Below are 18,724 nucleotides of genomic sequence, written 5' to 3'. Positions count from 1 at the left end.
TTTGCTCCTAAGTGTGCAGTAAGAACATGTGGTCGAGCCTCCCAGTACTTTGCTTGAGAAGAAGTCATGCATTCGACTCGGCCATGTGAATTCAGTGAATACAATATGAATTAGAAAGTACCATTTCGTGTTACGATGTACCCTGCTCTGCGTGACTGTTATTTCCCATGTGCCTGATCTCACCCTAAAGCAAGAAATTATTATTTCTTGCTCTTCTTTCGTAGAATATGTAGATCCACTTGCGGTGGGGAGACAGGCACAGACTTGGATGCCGTCTGACTGTGTTATCAATCCACTAAAAGTAATTAGGTTGTCAGTGAACTTTTGAAATAAAAGGCTTCTCGTTCGTTACTTTACATAGGAACAATATCCGCTAAGCTGCAACTCATCGTTCTGTCATCTCGAAATTTGGCTCAAGTCTTGTTTTTCGTGCTCCTTCTTACCGTAGTGTTAGGGGAAAACTTGTGTGAATGTTCAAGTACATGATAGCTTGCATTTGGGTTCAATTCAGGATATGAGAACATTGTACAAAGGGCACTAGGAAAGTTTTGCAATACGCAAAAACGGTTGCCGGTCACCCCTGTTATGGTGAGGGATGAAAAGAGGGGTGATATCCGCTCTAGAGGAGAGCATGGTGCGACCTTCACACCAGTTATTACCAAGCAATGGAATTGAAAGCAAGTTAAGATGTCATTGTGTTCTAAAGGTGAATATCCGCTACAGATTTGCTCATGGATTAACTGTTGACCAGTGCCTGGAGGAAGTGACTCCTGTGCTGGGGAAAGACTTTCCTCATCGGACAACAATTTCATACTGGTACAAACAGTTCCAGAGGGGAAATTCTGGGGTTGAAGACGATCATCGTTCTGGGCGACCGTCTGAATCAGTGACCGAGGAAAACATTGAAGCTGGGAGGAAAAGGTTGCATCAAGAGAGGCGGTTGCTATGGGCAGACAGAAGAGTCCCTCCACATCCCTGCACCTGCATTTCAGTCAGTGCTACACGACCATCTCCATGTTAGAGGGTTTGTTCCCTTTGGGTGCCCCATTCACCTTCAGAGGAACAAAGGGGCACATCGAATGAAACGGTGCCGAAAAATGCTAAAAGTTTGAAAATGGGACTTCGCGTAACGTCAGTAGCATCGTTACAGGTGACGAAACTTGGCTTTATTATTACGATGTCCCAACAAAATCTCGGAAAAAGGTGTGGCTGTGTGAAGATGAGGGCACTCGTGTGACTGTGCGAAAGTCAAGGTTAGTGAAGAAAAGGATGACTGCAGTATTCTTCACTAAACGGGGCATCTTGACTCGGGATGTGCTAGAAACACAAAGGAAAGTTACTGCGAAGTGGTACAGTGAGACTTTTCTGCCTCAGGTCCTCCAGGCTATCAAGCAGCTCTGTCAAGGGTGACGCATCAACACTTGGCTCTTGCATCACGACAATGCGCCAGCACATCATGTTAATGTAACTGGATTTTCTTGCCATATCCGGGTTGACTGTGCTTGATCACCCTCCATAGAGTCCTGATCTTGCCCATGTGACTTCTCACTCTTCCCAGAAGTGAAGATGAAGCTGAGAGGGCGGCGTTTTGCATCCAACCTGGAGCTTCTGGCACCTCTGGATGAAGAGTGTGAAAATGTAACTGAAAAACGTGACAGAGTTGGTTCAGTGACTAGTTTCGACAAGTGTATTGAGTGTGGTGGAAATTATTTTGAAGAAGTCTAAAGCGTTCACTCACATTGCAAAGCTTTCCTAGTGCCCTTTGTAATAAAACACTAATATAAAAGCCATATTGTTTGTTGCCTTCATAATGTCTATGACAGCAGTATCCGGGTGAGAAAAAAGTGTCAGTGTTAGGGTACGAGCGGTCATCTGCTTGTTTTATTTCAGCCTTTCCAGGATTTCATCAGGATTAGTGGTTTCCATGTTGCATACGGCCTCTGTTAAAACAGCAATTAAGAGGTAGGCTGATATAATAGAAGGTAGTAAGTATGAACTTCCTTGTATGAACCTACTGTCCTATATATAGGTAGGCTCTGTTTGATTGCACATCAAATCTACCTAATTAGAAATAACCGCACTGTGACATAATAGAATGCTATACACTGATATGATATCAATGTACGAATACAATATGTGTGTTTGCATGACAGTAAATAACATTCATAAAATATTAGCCATGATTCAGCAGATCTAGCTGACTATCGGCAAACAATTTTCTTAACTTTACTAATATCTACATCAATGCGAATCTCACAACCTTAACAGAGCTTTTACAAAAAATGTTACTTGCATGCCACAAAGCACTGTGTGGATGAAGAAGATAAAAGCTCCAAACCATGTGCCATCATTTATGTAGAACAGAATATACAGATTTCAATAGCTAAATGTGTGCCGGATTAAAGGGCTTGCATTTTTCCTTTGAGGCTGGACCACTTCTCATGCATTCTTTAAATGAGGTCTGTTAACTCGTTCATTCCAAAATGGTCAGAAGTTTCTTGCGCGTGATATCGTGATTCGAGAGAAAAGATGCAACACAACCTCGTAACAAATGAGAACTTTTGAAATTTAAGTCTACACTCTGAATTTAACCTAAGATGATGTTTACCCTCAGGAATGTGATGTTCATGAGTAACAAGCTCTCTGCATGGGGTATCAGTGAGTGGAATGTTCATTAGGAATTCCTTTATGTGATAGGTGGCTATTGAACTATTGGTCACATGGTATTAATTTTTCACTGTAGATCGAGACCTGAGGTAAGCTATGCAGATCATCAACCTCCGGATGGTGGAGCACCTTGTTTTTGGTGTAATGTGTGCAGTGATGTCCTGGCCGGGAATTTAGGCCTCTTACAACATCTGAAGAGACACAATGAAGATCGTCCCTTCAAGTGCGGTCACTGCGGAAAGCTGTTCGATAGCGGAAGCATCTTGTCGGAACACTTGAGGATCCACCCGCTCCTAGAGTGCGGATTTTGCCATAAATGCTTTACAGAGAGGAACATGCTGACAGAACACATGCGGTTACATACAAGTGGGATAGCAAACGAGTGCTCAGTATGTCTTAAAAGATTCAGGAATTGGTGTTACTTGACGAACCACATGCGTTCTCACGTGCTACATTGTTGCAATATCTGTCGCAAATCCTTTACCAGGAAGAGCAGTCTAGAAGTTCACATGCGGATTCACGCAGGCGTGAAGCCTTATTCGTGCAATATCTGTGGCAAATTCTTCAGTCATTTAACCACTCTGAAAGATCATAAATGGACTCACACAGGCGAGAAGCCAAACAAATGCAATGTTTGTGGCAAATCCTTCATATCTAAAAGCAACCTAACTGGACATATCCGGATTCACACAGGCGAAAAGCCATACTCCTGTAGCATCTGCGGAAAAATCTTCGCCCATAAAAGTACATTATCGAATCACATGGTAACTCACACAGACGAGAAGCCACATTGGTGTGAGGTCTGTGGTAAGTCTTTCAACAGCAAACCTCAACTAGCACGACACGTGCGAACTCACACTGGCGTCAAGCGATTCTCATGCAATGTTTGTGGCAAATCCTACACGCAGAAAGCCAACCTAGCATATCATATGCGGACTCACACACACGAGAATCTATCCTGCTGCAGTATCTGTGGCAAGTCATTCAGCAGTAAATACTACGTAGCACTACATGTGCGAACGCACACCGGCGTCGAGCCGTTCTCATGCAATGTTTGTGGCAAATCCTACACGCAGAAAGGCAACCTGGCATGTCATATGCGGACTCACACACACGAGAAGCCATACTGTTGCAGTATCTGTGGCAAATCATTCAGCAGTAAATCCTACGTAGCACTACATGTGCGGACGCACACGGGCGTAAAGTCGACTGATGCAATGTCTGTGGCAAATCCATCCGGAAAGGAAACCTAGTAGGGAATTTGCAGACTGACACGATCTTGTAGCCACAGTGGTGCAGTATGTCTCCGGGAGAATTGTACTCTCGCAACACGTCGCCGCACACAGACGAGAAGCCATACCGTGAAATGTCCGTGGCATATTTTTCAGCCGAAAAATCTATCATAGAGCTCGCACCCGAATGCACAGGGATGTTACGGCACACGAATGTTCGCTATTGCGTTAAAAAATTCCAAGGATCATGTACTCGTAACATTATTATTTAATCTCGTGCAGCTTCATTCCGGCGTGAAGTTCTGCTTGTGCGCCGTCTCGGCGGTGTACACCAACTGCGTGCGAACGATGTCACAAAACACGGAGCAGTGCAGCAACTCTCCGCGTTCAGTTTTAGCGACCGACCCTCAGCCAGGCGTGGAACGGAATTCATGGACAGCAGTGTGCGTTCGAAATGTCAATATTAATGTATCCTTCAATTCAAATATCGACGCGCAATTTTCTGCGTTCTTCATCGACTCACGAGCCGAGTGATCGACTGTTCAGGGTTGTTTTGTTCCTGTTTTGATCGTTCTCTCCACGGTGAGTGAGAGGGGAAACAATTATTTTCATGGGTCTCTCGTCGCAGAGCTAAGAAGTGTTTCGAGCATGGGCGTTGCGTTCATTTAAAACCTGCCCGCCGGGCCGAAGCCGCACATGTGAACAGTTTTATTCGTATTTTATTTTACATCCCACTAACTACTGCAAGAGAGTTTGATGTTCCGTACGACCTTCTCCAATTCTGTAGATACAGCCACGAACATGCGATCGCACACAGCGGAGAAAAAAAAAGTTCCTCGGCCAGAACGGCACTTTTTAGGCACACTCTTGGTGTACGCCGGACAGCGGTTCGTCCGTTTGTGCCATTTTCTCTGAGATGGAATCTTGTGGTGACAATGCCATGTCCGTGTGCGGAAGGATCAAAGGACTTTTCATGAGTTATCTCCTCATCAATCACAGATATATGACACCATGGACGACGCTTTTTCTGTTTTCGGACTTCAGTAGAAGTGTGCTCATTAACACTCATTGAAGAGCCGTATAGGTTCGAGAATAAGAAGTAATCCGTATGAACACGGAAGAATCATATGGCAAAGACAGTTAGTAAAATAGTAGAAGCGCACGAAATAATATTCAAACGTTTGAATAAATACTTCAGGGGAATAAATAAGTGCCAAGTCAAGTCATAATAGGGTATGCAATTGAAGAAATTGTTGCTGAAAATCAAGCACTCCTTTTGCTCCCCTTCCTATGTGTCACTAGTGTGTTCTTTTAATTATAAGTAGACCTGTAGCTCAAAACTGTACCTGTTTCCGCAACTCTAGAACAACAATACTTTGTCAACCTGTTCTGAATGAAAATTGAAAGTTCAGCTTTAGTGACCATAGCCGTTAATCAAGATCACGTACTTCTGGAGGAGGCGTGTGTAAGCAAAGGTTCGTATGTGAGAGTTGCAGTATACTCGTCCGTAAGTTTCTTCATTTTTAAAGAGTGGCGGAGAATTGGCCACTCGCTTTTCTCTACTGGAACCTCAAATAAGTCACTAAGAATCTCTTATATCTCGGAGTTGCATGTGTTGAAAGGACATAGTGAATACTGAACCCTTTCCATCATGTCAAACTGATATTTGCCTGTTAAAGGCCTTCAGCATGAATTGTCAACTCTTGTGTATGGGGGGTTGTTAATGGCTCTTCGTCACTTCCAGACATTACAGTCGGGTACCAAGGATGGCCTGCTTATTTAAATTAAGTACTTACATTATATGACTATGTTCAATCAAAAACAATGAAATGTGATGGCGGGCATGTTTACAAATATGGCCTAAACAGTGGTATGCGGTCAGTGACATTAATATAACGCTGCAGCTGGACGATTTCAGGATGTAATTAATATCCACCACAAAGAAAGCTTGAAGGGCTATTTATAGGAAACCACTTTGTGATTGACTAGAAAATAACATCTTGGGATTTAATCTGCTTTGCTCCATAAACAACTGTGCACTATGCTTCCTGTTTCACAATCATTTAATTATCAGGAAGTTATCGCCTCACCTTTTTAATTGGGGCTGTCCACTATCTGACCATCAGCATAGGATGAGTTACCTGGACCCTAAAATTGAATCTGAGTAACCTCCAATTTACATCATTCAGCTATCATGGTCATCCAATAAAATTAATGTATTTTGTTGCTATTTTGCTTTACGTCGCACCAACACAGATAGGTGTTAAGGCGATGATGGGGCAGGAAAGGCCCAGGAATGGGAAGGAAGCAGCCGTGGCCTTAATTAAGGTACAGCCCCAGAATTTGCATGGTGTGAAAAAAGGAAACCATGTAAATCCATCTTCAGGGCTGCCGACAGTAGGGTTCGAACCCACTATCTCCCGGAAGCGAGCTTACAACTGCGCGCTCCTAATCGCACGATCAACTCGCCCGGTAAAATTAATGTTTAAGGTTAAGGAAACGTGCCTAATGATGAAAGTGAAGTCTCATTGAATTTAAGTTAATTGAACATAGCTGATGACCAAAGTGACCCTTCATTGAATGTAATTGAACGTGCCCTATGAACAAAGTGGTTAATAACATGGAAGATTGTTCTATTAAATAACTCCATGTGATCCAAGGAGAGGTGTTGGAAGCGGAAAGCGTATCCTAGCAACCAGAAACATGAGAGAGAAAAGAGGATAGGGTATTTATGTTTAGATGTTTAGCTATGACATTTTCTACTCTACATTAGTACTATTTTGAGTCAAAGCTGTAATGTAAACCACCATCTGGCAATCATGTTTATTAGTGTTACAGATATTCTGCAAAGTCATTGCCGCTTTATCCAACTTGCAGTCATGCTGGGAAGCTACGTCAAGCATTTCAGTGTAAGCGCCTGACTATGCACGATATCAAACATTTCAACATAAAAATGCTATGGAAGCCTCCACCTTATCAATACAATGTTTATTTAGTATTAATTACAGTAAATCCAGTACTGGTTTCGACCCCTATGGTGTCATCCTCAGCTGTCATATATCAAACTAGTTTGCAAAAACATCACATTACAAATGATGCACATGCATAAAAACTGACCTGATTTGACAACTTATTAAAGAAAAGTTAGTGTTAAAATGATGAGAATAAAATGGACTTTTCCTTTTAACTTTAAAGTTACATGTTGTGAGAGGTATACCACTTCATTACTTCATTAATCTAGTGAAAATCAATTAAAATTTACATTACTTATGTACACTAATATTTGTGAGGTTGTTACTATTTACATTTGTGATGTTGAGATATACAATATTTAAAGTTTGTATCTAGATAAAAATGTACCCAATATAACTGGCCGTTTAAAAAATGAATGAAGTAGTAAAAACAGGATAAATTGGTCCACTTTCTACTCGTTATCTGTCGTTCAACAACCCTCGCAGTTTTCTCCACACGCTAATAATATGCATACAGGAAACTCGCCGAAACGAGAATCTTCGCCATCCAAAAATCAAGGGCATGCATTTAGTGGTTGAACACCCTCAGTGCTATCCAACATCCAGATCCTCTCCCATGATCACATTGAAACTCTCACAGTAGAGCTCAATTAATAAGCTACCAGGTACTGTACTTAGATTTGTGCAGCCTTCCAGCATCAATATGTGAAGTTTGTTGTTGGTGACTTCAACAGTCATAATACAACATGGGGCTACGCACGTACCGACAGAAGCGGAGATGCTGGGGTATAATGGGCAGATTCGTGTGATATAATTCTACTGCATAACAAACTTCCAGCATCATTCAACATTGTGAGATGTAGGCTTAGATATCATCCAAATATTAACTTACTGTATATGGGACATATCTCAGTTATCAGCGATATCAGTGGGTCAAGCAATCCTGCATAGTCCTCTTATATGCCAGATATATGCTGGAATCTGACCACAGACAGTTCCTTTACAGACATCTTCATTACAGACTGTTATGCCTTTCAGCAATCAGTCTGCGACCCACTGTGAATTTACAAAGCGCCACCACAATCCTCTATTTGCAGCTAATTCTGTGGCATCGTCTTCTATACATCGTACCTCTAAATCATTAAAATCTGAGTTCCTTTTCGAAGAAGATATCATTTTAAGAAGGCTGATTGGGAGAAATGTACCATTACACTGGACGATAAAATTCTGAATATAGAGTCTCTTCTTGAATCATATAATGATTTTGTAAATATCATCAAGCATTGTTCTCGTATCTCATTTCCCTGAGGCTGCACACTATATACCTATACGTAAACTAGGGAAATATTGAGAAACTAACGTGATCTCATAGACAACGGTCCTTTGAGCTCCGATTCCGTCCAAGCTGGGGAAGATCTCTTAAAAGCGATATCTAATAACAGGAGCGATGGAGGAGACTGATCTGAGGAACAGTATCCAGAAATCCTGAAGGTCCCTTAAGCGTCTGAGTTGTTACCCAACAGCTAGAGATGGTCAGGCGTATGTAACAGCTAAACAGATTGCCCGCCAGCTCGTGGAAAATGGTCAACATTATTACATTCGGGGATGTTCTGCCACCATGTGGTGACCATATACTAGGCAGAAGCTACTGCTCAGTGAAATAGTACAGGTTTAATAATAATAATAATAATAATAATTGTTATTATAACTAAGAACTTTGTTCGCAGTGGAATATAGCCAGAGGGATCCGGGACGTGAGGGATGGTAACTAGGTATACAACTGAATGAAAAGATAATTTCAATAATCATAACAACAACCTTTTACTAGAATAGATAGACGTGTGTGTACACAACCGACCATCTAATTCGATGTATACTGAGACAAATATTGACAGTATATTGTACGTGTTTGGTTTAAATACATTATATAGTTAATGCAGATCCATAGATGTGGAAACTCTTACGCCAAATCGTTAACAAGTGATATAAATTTAACTGAATGTGCAACACAATTCAAAAGAATCAACAGTGAAAATGATCAAGCGATAGTTAAGTTCATAACAAGTCAGGCCTAAATTTCAAATACCTAATACCGTACAATCGTACGAGGTTTAAAGAAAATGAGGGGTCGAGGCAGGACGCGAATAAGGGAACCGAGAGACACGATTGACGCGAAAAGAGTTCCAATATGAGTAATGGCAGACACATGGAGATAACATTTCCTCTAAGAGTGAAGTAGTTCAAAAATACGATAAAGCGTGTAAGTTAAGGCTCACTAGCCAAAAACACAAATGAATTTTGGTGCCGTGCAATTGCATGACTCCCAAGTCCGTCATTGTTTTGAAATATGAATGCACGATGTTGTACATGAATTGATCTCTACGTCTCACCTGAAGTCGAAGGGAATGATCGACAGTTTATTCTAAAATGTGTGAGACGTTAGAGCGACGTCAGGTGAGCGGGACAGTCAGCTGATTGTTCAAAATGGCGGTCACTCTGTGGAAAACATGTCCGGTGGATGGTAGTGTAATGTGCTTGGCTGCTACACAAGGTACAGCACGATATCCCCATGCTCGTAGAAAAATAGTTGAGGCCACAGAAACTCATTCTTTGTGCAAGCATCAGAAGCAGGGATCCAAATAATTGATTTATGCGATGATGCAACGTAGTAGGTAGGAGATGGTAAATGCTTGCAGAAGTAGGCGAAGAATGGTGTTCCTGAACGAGATATTGTGCATAATCAATGGTGGTGCCAACAAGGAGACAGCAGCATGTATGTCCGTAGAGAAAGAAAATTTTACACTGGGAGCAAAATTAATTTACGCTTAAGAGTCCAAGGGTGTCAGGAGTGTTTTGGGGGGAAAAGGGCGACAGGGAATGTGGAGCGCTCCAAATGGTAGAAAAGTGAGAAGAAGGGGGATATAATAAACATGATGTAACATTTTAGCTACATTCGGCATAACAATTGAGCATGGACTTTGAAGATCATCTTACATATTTTACATTTTTTGGTATAAGGAGTAAATTTGAAGAAGAAACACTTTTGTTAGATGGAAATGCACTGTACATTTTTTTTGTGTTTTACTTGAAAATTAAACTTTTAAGATGATATTTTGTTACATCAGAATTAAATATAGAAGAGAGAAATGTTTTTGACATGAGAATGAAATACCTGAAGAAAAACGAGAGGAGTGATAATGTAAAGAAGGCCATGGATGAGTGGATGCACGAGCACACACATGAAGGAAACAGGTGGGAGATAGAGGATTTTTTTTACAAATATAAACTATGCTGAGAAAAAATTAGGGAAATGAACATTGCATACAAGAGGGTTGGATCCGGAAGAGCCGTACAAGTAGAGGGCATAAGAAACAAGTAAAACATGTAATCAAAAGGACATATAATAGCAGAGACAATAACAAGCGCCGACGTTCTCCCGGGGGAAAGGTGGAAAGGGGAGATGAAATTGGGTGGATGGAAAGAGAACTCGAGTTGGAGAAAGCACAAGATGAAAAAATAACAAATTACTATCTGCCAACAAAGGGTTAAACAATTTTATAAAACTTTGACTCGAAGTTGAGGATGTTGGGACTTAAAACTGAACTTACGACTAAACGCTTGTAAAGCACAGTATTATCAACATTATCAGTAGTATAATACAGGGATTCTGCGGCCACCACCTCCTCCGGCTCCCAGAGGCCACCTCCACCACCACCACCACCACCACAGGTTCCTAGAGGCCACCACCACCACAGCCAGAGGCCTCCCAGATGCCACCTCCACCACCACCAAAGCCAGAGGCCTCCCAGATGCCTCCTCCACCACCACCACAGCCAGAGGCCTCCCAGAGGTCTCCTCCACCACCCGCGGGAAATTTGAATTTGTAAACAAAGTCACGCGCTTTTTGACAGCTGTCATCGACAACAACGCATCGCTAACCTCAGTACTGCCCTCCTGACGGGCCTAAACCTCAGTAGTGCCAACTTAACCTAACTAGCGAGAGATAAACAAAGCCACGTGTTTTTTGACAGCCACGTGCTTTTTGACAGACAAAAACGCATCGCTAACCTCAGTACTGCCATCTTGACGGGCCTAAACCTCAGTAGTACCAACTTAACCTAACTAGCGTGTGGTAAACAAAGCCACGTGCTTTTTGACAGCCACGTGCTTTTTTGACAGCTGTCATCCGCCATCTTTAAACCACAGAGCACTGTGCTGCCCTCTTTATCGTAGTAGATGTAAATTCGTCACCAGTCATCGGCAGTGCTGCTATCTTGGCGGGCCTAAACCTTAGTGCTACCAACTTAACCTCACTAGCGTGAGATAAACAAATCCACGTGCAGCTGTCATCCGCCATCTTTAATCCATAGAGCACAGTGCTGCCCTCTTTAGCTACTTACCTTCGAAATGTAGTACGTCACAGCTGTCATCCGTCATCTTGCATCCGAAACCTCAGTGCTGCACTCTTTAGCTAGATACCTTTGAACTGTAGTGGTGGCGATTTGAAAAATTCTTTATGCTCTTGTTTGGAAACAAAGCCACGTGCAGCTGTCATCCGCCATCTTTAATCCAGAGAGCACCGTGCTGCCCTATTTAGCTACTTACCTTTGAAATGTGGTACGTCACAGCAGTCATCCGCCATCTTGCATCGCAAACCTCAGTGCTGCACTCTTTAGCTAGATACCTTTGAAATGTAGTGGTGGCAAATTCCACGTGCTCTTGTTTGGAAACAAAGCCACGTGCAGCTGTCATCCGCCATCTTTAATCCAGAGAGCACCGTGCTGCCCTCTTTAGCTACTTGCCTTTGAAATGTGGTACGTCACAGCTGTCATCCGCCATCTTGCATCGCAAACCTCAGTGCTGCACTCTTTAGCTAGATACCTTTGAAATGTAGTGGCGGCAATTTGAAAAATTCTTTATGCTCCTGTTTGGAAACAAACTTATGCGCTTTTTTGTCAGCTATCATCCGCCGTCGTTAATCTAGACAGCACCGTGCTGCCCTCTATGTGGTGGTGGTAAATTCTACACGCTCTTGTTTGGAAACAAACCCATGTGCTTTTCTGACAGCTGTCAACCGCCAGAGAGCACCGTGCTGCCCTCTTTATGCCGGTGGCAAATTCCACGTGCTTTACAAACTCACGTGCTTTTTGCCAGCTGACATCCGCCATCCTTAATCAAGAGAGCGTCGTGCTGCTATCTTTAGCTAGATACCTTTGAAATGTGGTGGCGGTAAATTCCACGTGCTCTTGTTTGGAAACAAAGCCACGTGCTTTTTTGACAGCTATCATCCGCCATCTTTAATCAATAGAGCACTGTTCTGCTATCATGCGGGTAATTTCGTTAGCCGTCATCCACCATCTTTAATCTACAGAGCGCCGTGCTTCTCTCTGTAGTAGCGGGCAATTTGAAAAGTTCTGTTACATGTCATCCGTCATCATTAATCAACAAATCATCATACTGCTATCTTTAGCTACATACATTTAACATGTGGTGGCGGATAATATGAAAAAACTTCCGTTAGCTATCATCCACTATCTTTATTCAACAGAGCTTCGTGCTTTTATCTCTAGCTACATACATTTAACATGTGGTGACGGCAATTTGAAATTCTATCTAGATGCCATCTTTAATCAACAGAGCACCGTGCTGCTATCCCTTTGAATTGTGGTGACGGATAATTTGAAATTCCGTTAGCTATCATCATTAAACATTAGTGCATTCGCTAACCTAACCTCTCATCTACTATCTTGAAGGAGACTATACGACACCTCCTCTACCTCCTCCTCCTCCTCCTCCCCTACCACCCCCGCCTCCTCCTCCTCTGTCAAGGCATAACGTTATCGAACTCGCATCGCGAAGGCAAGAGTGTGCAGCGATATGCAAGTTTAGACTTGCGGATTACGAAAGAAACATAACAAGACTTGAATCAAACACTGCACTCGATGTCCTTAACTTCAACATGTGATTAAAACATTGTCTGGTGTGTTCAGAACACTACATAAGGGATCAAGACTAGAATCGAACGCTGTACTTAATACAAGATGTTAGGGGATACCTTTGTTCTAAGAAGATCAGATTGAAACATAACAAGACTAGAATTGAACACTGCACTCGATGTCGTTAACCTTAACATGTGATCAGAACATTGATTGATGTGTTCAGATCACTAAACAAGTAGAACCGAACACTGTACAACATGTTAGGGGATACCTTTGTTCTAAGAAAATTAGATTGCAAAATAACAAGACTAGAATCGAACACTACACTCGATGTCGTTAACCTTAACATGTGATCAGAACATTGATCGATGTGTTCTGATCACTAAACAAGTAGAACCGAACACTGTACAACATGTCAGGGGATACCTTTTTTCTAAGAAAATTAGATTGAAACATAACAAGACTAGAACCGAACACTGTACTCGATACAACATGTTAGGGGATACCTTTGTTCTAAGAAGATCAGATTGAAACATAACAAGACTAGAATTGAACACTGCACTCGATGTCGTTAACCTTAACATGTGATCAGAACATTGATTGATGTGTTCAGATCACTAAACAAGTAGAACCGAACACTGTACAACATGTTAGGGGTAACTTTGTTCTAAGAAAATTAGATTGAAACATAACAAGACTAGAATCGAACACTGCACTCGATGTCGTTAACCTTAACATGTGATCCGATACAACATGTTAGGGGATAACTTTGTTCTAAGAAAATTAGATTGAAACATAGCAAGACTAGAATCGAACACTGTAAGAAAATTGTTTGATGTGTTCAGAGCAAAAGTACAACTTCAATGATTTACCTAGTGTAAAAATCAAAAACACACACTGTGCACATATCGCATAGCTATCTCGCCTATCACTTGCCTAGTATGAAAATCAAAAACACACTGTGCACATATCGCATAGCTAACTCGGCTACACTTCAAATGATTTGCTTAGTACGAAAATAAAAAATCTATACCGCGTAGCTAACTCGTTCATCGCACTGCTAAGACGCTTAGTAATTGCAAATACACTGATATATGTCATACGAAAATCAAGAAAGCACACTGCGTAGCCAACTCGCTCGGTCACTCGCTTAGTAATTGCAACACGACTAGAACACTGATACACGTTACTCTTTTTTCTCGAAACACACACACACACGGATAAGAATGTTGCGAGATACTACATACTTCCATGTTTTTTTTAAAATAGGGGGATGAAGGATCATAAATTATATGTACACATGTTGTCTCCTCCAAGTTGTAAGACGAAATAGACGCAGTACTGTGAGTTTCCGCTATAGCTGGCGAACGGAAGTAGCATGATATCTCAGCAAAGAAATACGCGTGAGCTTGCATACACGCAAGTCAGACACAATGATGGATACCGCGATTCAAATCCAGGCTACTTATGCTGTCAGGAAGGGCATCCAGCTAGATCATGTTATGACGATCGCGCAGGTCCCTCGCCTAACATTTGCTATTTTTTACGGCTTCCAACAGTAGGAGTTCGAACCCGCTATCTCCCGAAGTAGCGAGAATGATTGCGAGTACTGGAGTGTTTGAGGGTGATTCATTTGTCGGATGGAGGCGTTAAGCTGTGTGCAGGCTTCTTCGGTAGGAGTAGGCTATGTGCCGGCACTGGGATATCTAGTTATAAAACCCGCTGCAACAAATTTATCGCGTATACTGCGATATAGAATCCTAGTCAGGAAGGGTAACCGGTTGTAAAACTATGGTGTATGATCTAAGAGGCGGGGTGTGCAAAAAAGCCAGCATTAAGTAAGGGCTGTTGATAGGGGGCGTTAAACCTTGTGCAGACTCCTTCGAAAATGATTTTGAGTACAAGACGTTGATGGTGATTCATCTAACGGATGGAGGCAATAAGCCTTGTGCAGGCTTCTTCGGTAGGAGTAGGCTATGTGCCGGTACCGGGATATCTAGTTATAAAACCCGCTATAACAAATTTATCGCGTATACTGCTATTTAAAATCCTAGTCAGGAAGGGTAACCGGTCGTAAAACTATGTTGTATGATCTAAGAGGCGGGGTGCAACCTTGTACAGGCTCTTTCAACAGGAGTAGCCTACATGCCGGCGCCGTGCAGGCTCTTTCGATAGGGGTAGGCTATATGCTGGCACTGTGTTTTAACCTCTCCGTACAATCATCATATTTTATGTTAGGAACTTACACCAGCTAAATGCTTCACGGTTAAGAAGACGTTCCGTGAGTTACAAGTGGCTTATCAGCACACAGTGTCTTCGTTCAAGGTTAGTGCAGCCGGAAGATGCGTGTACAATTTCAGCCAACACATACATTCCGCACCTCGCTCTGAATGACTGCGCCGATACAACTTCAAAGACTGTAGAACAAAAAAAAATGTAACCCATAGCCTACAGTTTGGTTTAGTGTGCTTGCCTCTCACCCGGCAGTCTCGGGTTCGATTCTCTTGGGAATAAAAATATTTTTTTACAGATTTTAAATCGCAAGAATTTGTTTTAAGACTAGTTGCCCTTCCTGACGCAAAACTGGCAGTATCTAGCCTCTTACATCATACACTACTGTTTTCGACCGGTTGCCCTTCCTGACGTCAAAGAACTAGGATTAAGAATCTGTTTTACAAATAGTTACCCTTTCTAACACGAGAATCGGGGTTTTACAGCTAGATGCACTTCTTAGATATTAAATCGCTGTATCACGAACTATTGTTTTACGGCCGGATGCCCTTCCTGACGCAAAACTAAGATTTTAAATCGCAAGAATTTGTTTTAAGACTAGTTGCCCTTCCTGACGCAAAACTGGCAATATCTAGCCTCTTACATCATACACTATTGTTTTTGACCGGCTGCCCTTCCTGACGTCAAAGAACTAGGATTAAGAAACTGTTTTACAACTAGTTACCCTTTCTAACACGAGAATCGGGGATTTACTGCTAGATGCACTTCTTAGATTTTAAATCGCTGTATCACGAACTATTGTTTTACAGCCGGATGCCCTTCCTGACGCAAAATAAGATTTTAAATCACAAGAATTTGTTTTAAGACTAGTTGCCCTTCCTGACGCAAAACTGGCAGTATCTAGCCTCCTTCATCATACACTATTGTTTTCGACCGGTTACCCTTCCTGACGTCAAAGAACTAGGATTAAGAATCTGTTTTACAACTAGTTACCCTTTCTAACACGAGAATCGGGGATTTACAGCTAGATGCTCTTCTTAGTGCAGGAACAAAGATTTTCAATCTCTGTATCACGAACTATTGTTTTACAGCCGGATTCCCTTCCTGACGCAAAACTATGATTTTAAATCGCAAGAATTTGTTTTAAGACTAGTTGCCCTTCCTGACGCAAAACTGGCAGTATCTAACCTCTTACATCATACACTATTGTTTTCGACCGGTTGCCCTTCCTGACGTCAAAGAACTAGGATTAAGAATTTGTTTTAAAACTAGTTACCCTTTCTAACACGAGAATCGGGGATTTACAGCTAGATGCTCTTCTTAATGCAGGAACTAAGATTTTAAATTTCTGTATCACGAACTATTGTTTTACAGCCGGATGCCCTTCCTGATGCAAAACTAAGATTTTAAATCGCAAGAATTTGTTTTAAGACTAGTTGCCCTTCTGACGCAAAACTGGCAGTATCCAACCTCTTACATCATACACTATTGTCTTCGACCGGTAGCCCTTCCTGACGTCAAACAACTAGGATTAAGAATTTGTTTTACAACTAGTTACCCTTTCTAACACGAGAATCGGGGATTTACTGCTAGATGCTCTTCTTAGATTTTAAATCGCTGTATCACGAACTATTGTTTTACAGCCGGATGCCCTTCCTGACGCAAAACTAAGATTTTAAATCGCAAGAATTTGTTTTTGGACTAGTTGCCCTTCCCGACGCAAAACTGGCAGTATCTAGCCTCTTACATCATATACTATTGTTTACGGCCCGTTGCCCTTCCTGACGTCAAAGAACTCGGATTAAGAATCTGTTTTACAACTACTTGCCCTTTCTAACACGAGAATCGGGGATTTACAGCTAGATGCACTTCTTAGATTTTAAATCGCTGTATCACGAACTATTGTTTTACAGCCGGATGCCCTTCCTGACGCAAAACTAAGATTTTAAATCGCAAGAATTTGTTTTAAGACTAGTTGCCTTTCCTGACGCAAAACTGGCAGTATCTAGCCTCTTACATCATACACTATTGTTTTCGACCGGTTGCCCTTCCTGAGGTCAAAGAACTCGGATTAAGAATCTGTTTTACAACTACTTGCCCTTTCTAACACGAGAATCGGGGATTTACAGCTAGATGCTCTTCTTAGTGCAGGAACTAAGATTTTAAATCGCTGTGTCATGAACTATTGTTTTACAGCCGGATGCCCTTCCTGACGCAAAACTAAGATATTAAATCAGAATTTGTTTTAAGGCTAGTTGCCCTTCCTGACGCAGAACTGGCAGTATCTAGCCTCTTACATCATACACTATTGTTTTCGACCGGTTGCCCTTCCTGACGTCAAAGAACTGGGATTAAGAATGTTTTACAACAAGTTGCCCTTTCTAACATGAGAATCGGGGATTTACAGCTAGATGCTCGCCGGATGCCCTTCCTGTCGGCATAAGTTGTCAGGATTTGAATCGCGGTATCCATCATTGTGTCTGACTTGCGTGTATGCAAGCTCACGCGTATTTTTTTTTTTTTTTGCTGAGATATCATGCTACTTCCGTTCGCCAACTATAGCGGAAACTCGCAGTACTGCGTCTATTTCGTCTTACAACTTGGAGGAGACAACATGTGTACATATAATTTATGATCTTTCATCCCCCTATTTTTTTTAAAAAAACATGTAAGTATGTAGTATCTCGCAACATTCTTATCCGTGCGTGTGTGTGTGTGTTTCGAGAAAAAACAGAGTAACGTGTATCAGTGTTCTAGTTGTGTTGCAATTACTAAGCGAGTGACCGAGCGAGTTGGCTACGCAGTGTGCTTTCTTGAATTTCGTATGACATATATCAGTGTATTTGCAATTACTAAGCGTCTTAGCAGTGCGATGAACGAGTTAGCTACGCGGTATAGATTTTTTATTTTCGTACTAAGCAAATCATTTGAAGTGTAGCCGAGTTAGCTATGCAATATGTTCACAGTGTGTTTTTGATTTTCATACTAGGCAAGTGATAGGCGAGATAGCTATGCGATATGTGCACAGTGTGTGTTTTTGATTTTTACACTAGGTAAATCATTGAAGTTGTACTTTTGCTCTGAACACATCAAACAATTTTCTTACAGTGTTCGATTCTAGTCTTGCTATGTTTCAATCTAATTTTCTTAGAACAAAGTTATCCCCTAACATGTTGTATCGGATCACATGTTAAGGTTAACGACATCGAGTGCAGTGTTCGATTCTAGTCTTGTTATGTTTCAATCTAATTTTCTTAGAACATAGGTATCCCCTAACATGTTGTACAGTGTTCGGTTCTACTTGTTTAGTGATCTGAACACATCAATCAATGTTCTGATCACATGTTAAGGTTAACGACATCGAGTGCAGTGTTCAATTCTAGTCTTGTTATGTTTCAATCTGATCTTCTTAGAACAAAGGTATCCCCTAACATGTTGTATCGAGTACAGTGTTCGGTTCTAGTCTTGTTATGTTTCAATCTAATTTTCTTAGAACAAAGGTATCCCCTGACATGTTGTACAGTGTTCGGTTCTACTTGTTTAGTGACCTGAACACATCGATCAATGTTCTGATCACATGTTAAGGTTAACGACATCGAGTGTAGTGTTCGATTCTAGTCTTGTTATTTTGCAATCTAATTTTCTTAGAAGAAAGGTATCCCCTAACATGTTGTACAGTGTT

At 41.6% G+C, this 18,724-nt stretch overlaps 1 long non-coding RNA gene and 1 pseudogene across 1 annotated transcript in view; one reads left to right on the top strand and one right to left on the bottom strand.

Annotated features, from left to right (window-relative positions):
- LOC137503071 (uncharacterized) overlaps positions 1 to 2,965 on the top strand; it is a 54,897-nt gene extending 51,932 nt beyond the window's left edge. Inside the window, exon 3 of the long non-coding RNA XR_011019035.1 lies at positions 2,744 to 2,965. This is a non-coding gene — a long non-coding RNA (uncharacterized lncRNA). The remainder of the gene's footprint in view (positions 1 to 2,743) is intronic.
- A 1,335-nt stretch (positions 2,966 to 4,300) lies between these two features.
- LOC137503398 (5.8S ribosomal RNA) lies at positions 4,301 to 4,449 on the bottom strand (annotated as a pseudogene).
- Between the last annotated feature and the right edge of the window lie 14,275 nt (positions 4,450 to 18,724).

The sequence above is a fragment of the Anabrus simplex genome, chromosome X (assembly GCF_040414725.1).
Source record: "Anabrus simplex isolate iqAnaSimp1 chromosome X, ASM4041472v1, whole genome shotgun sequence".
Lineage (NCBI taxonomy): Eukaryota > Metazoa > Arthropoda > Insecta > Orthoptera > Tettigoniidae > Anabrus > Anabrus simplex.
Note: the sequence above shows the minus strand (reverse complement) of the source record. Positions and strands in the feature narration are given on the sequence as shown.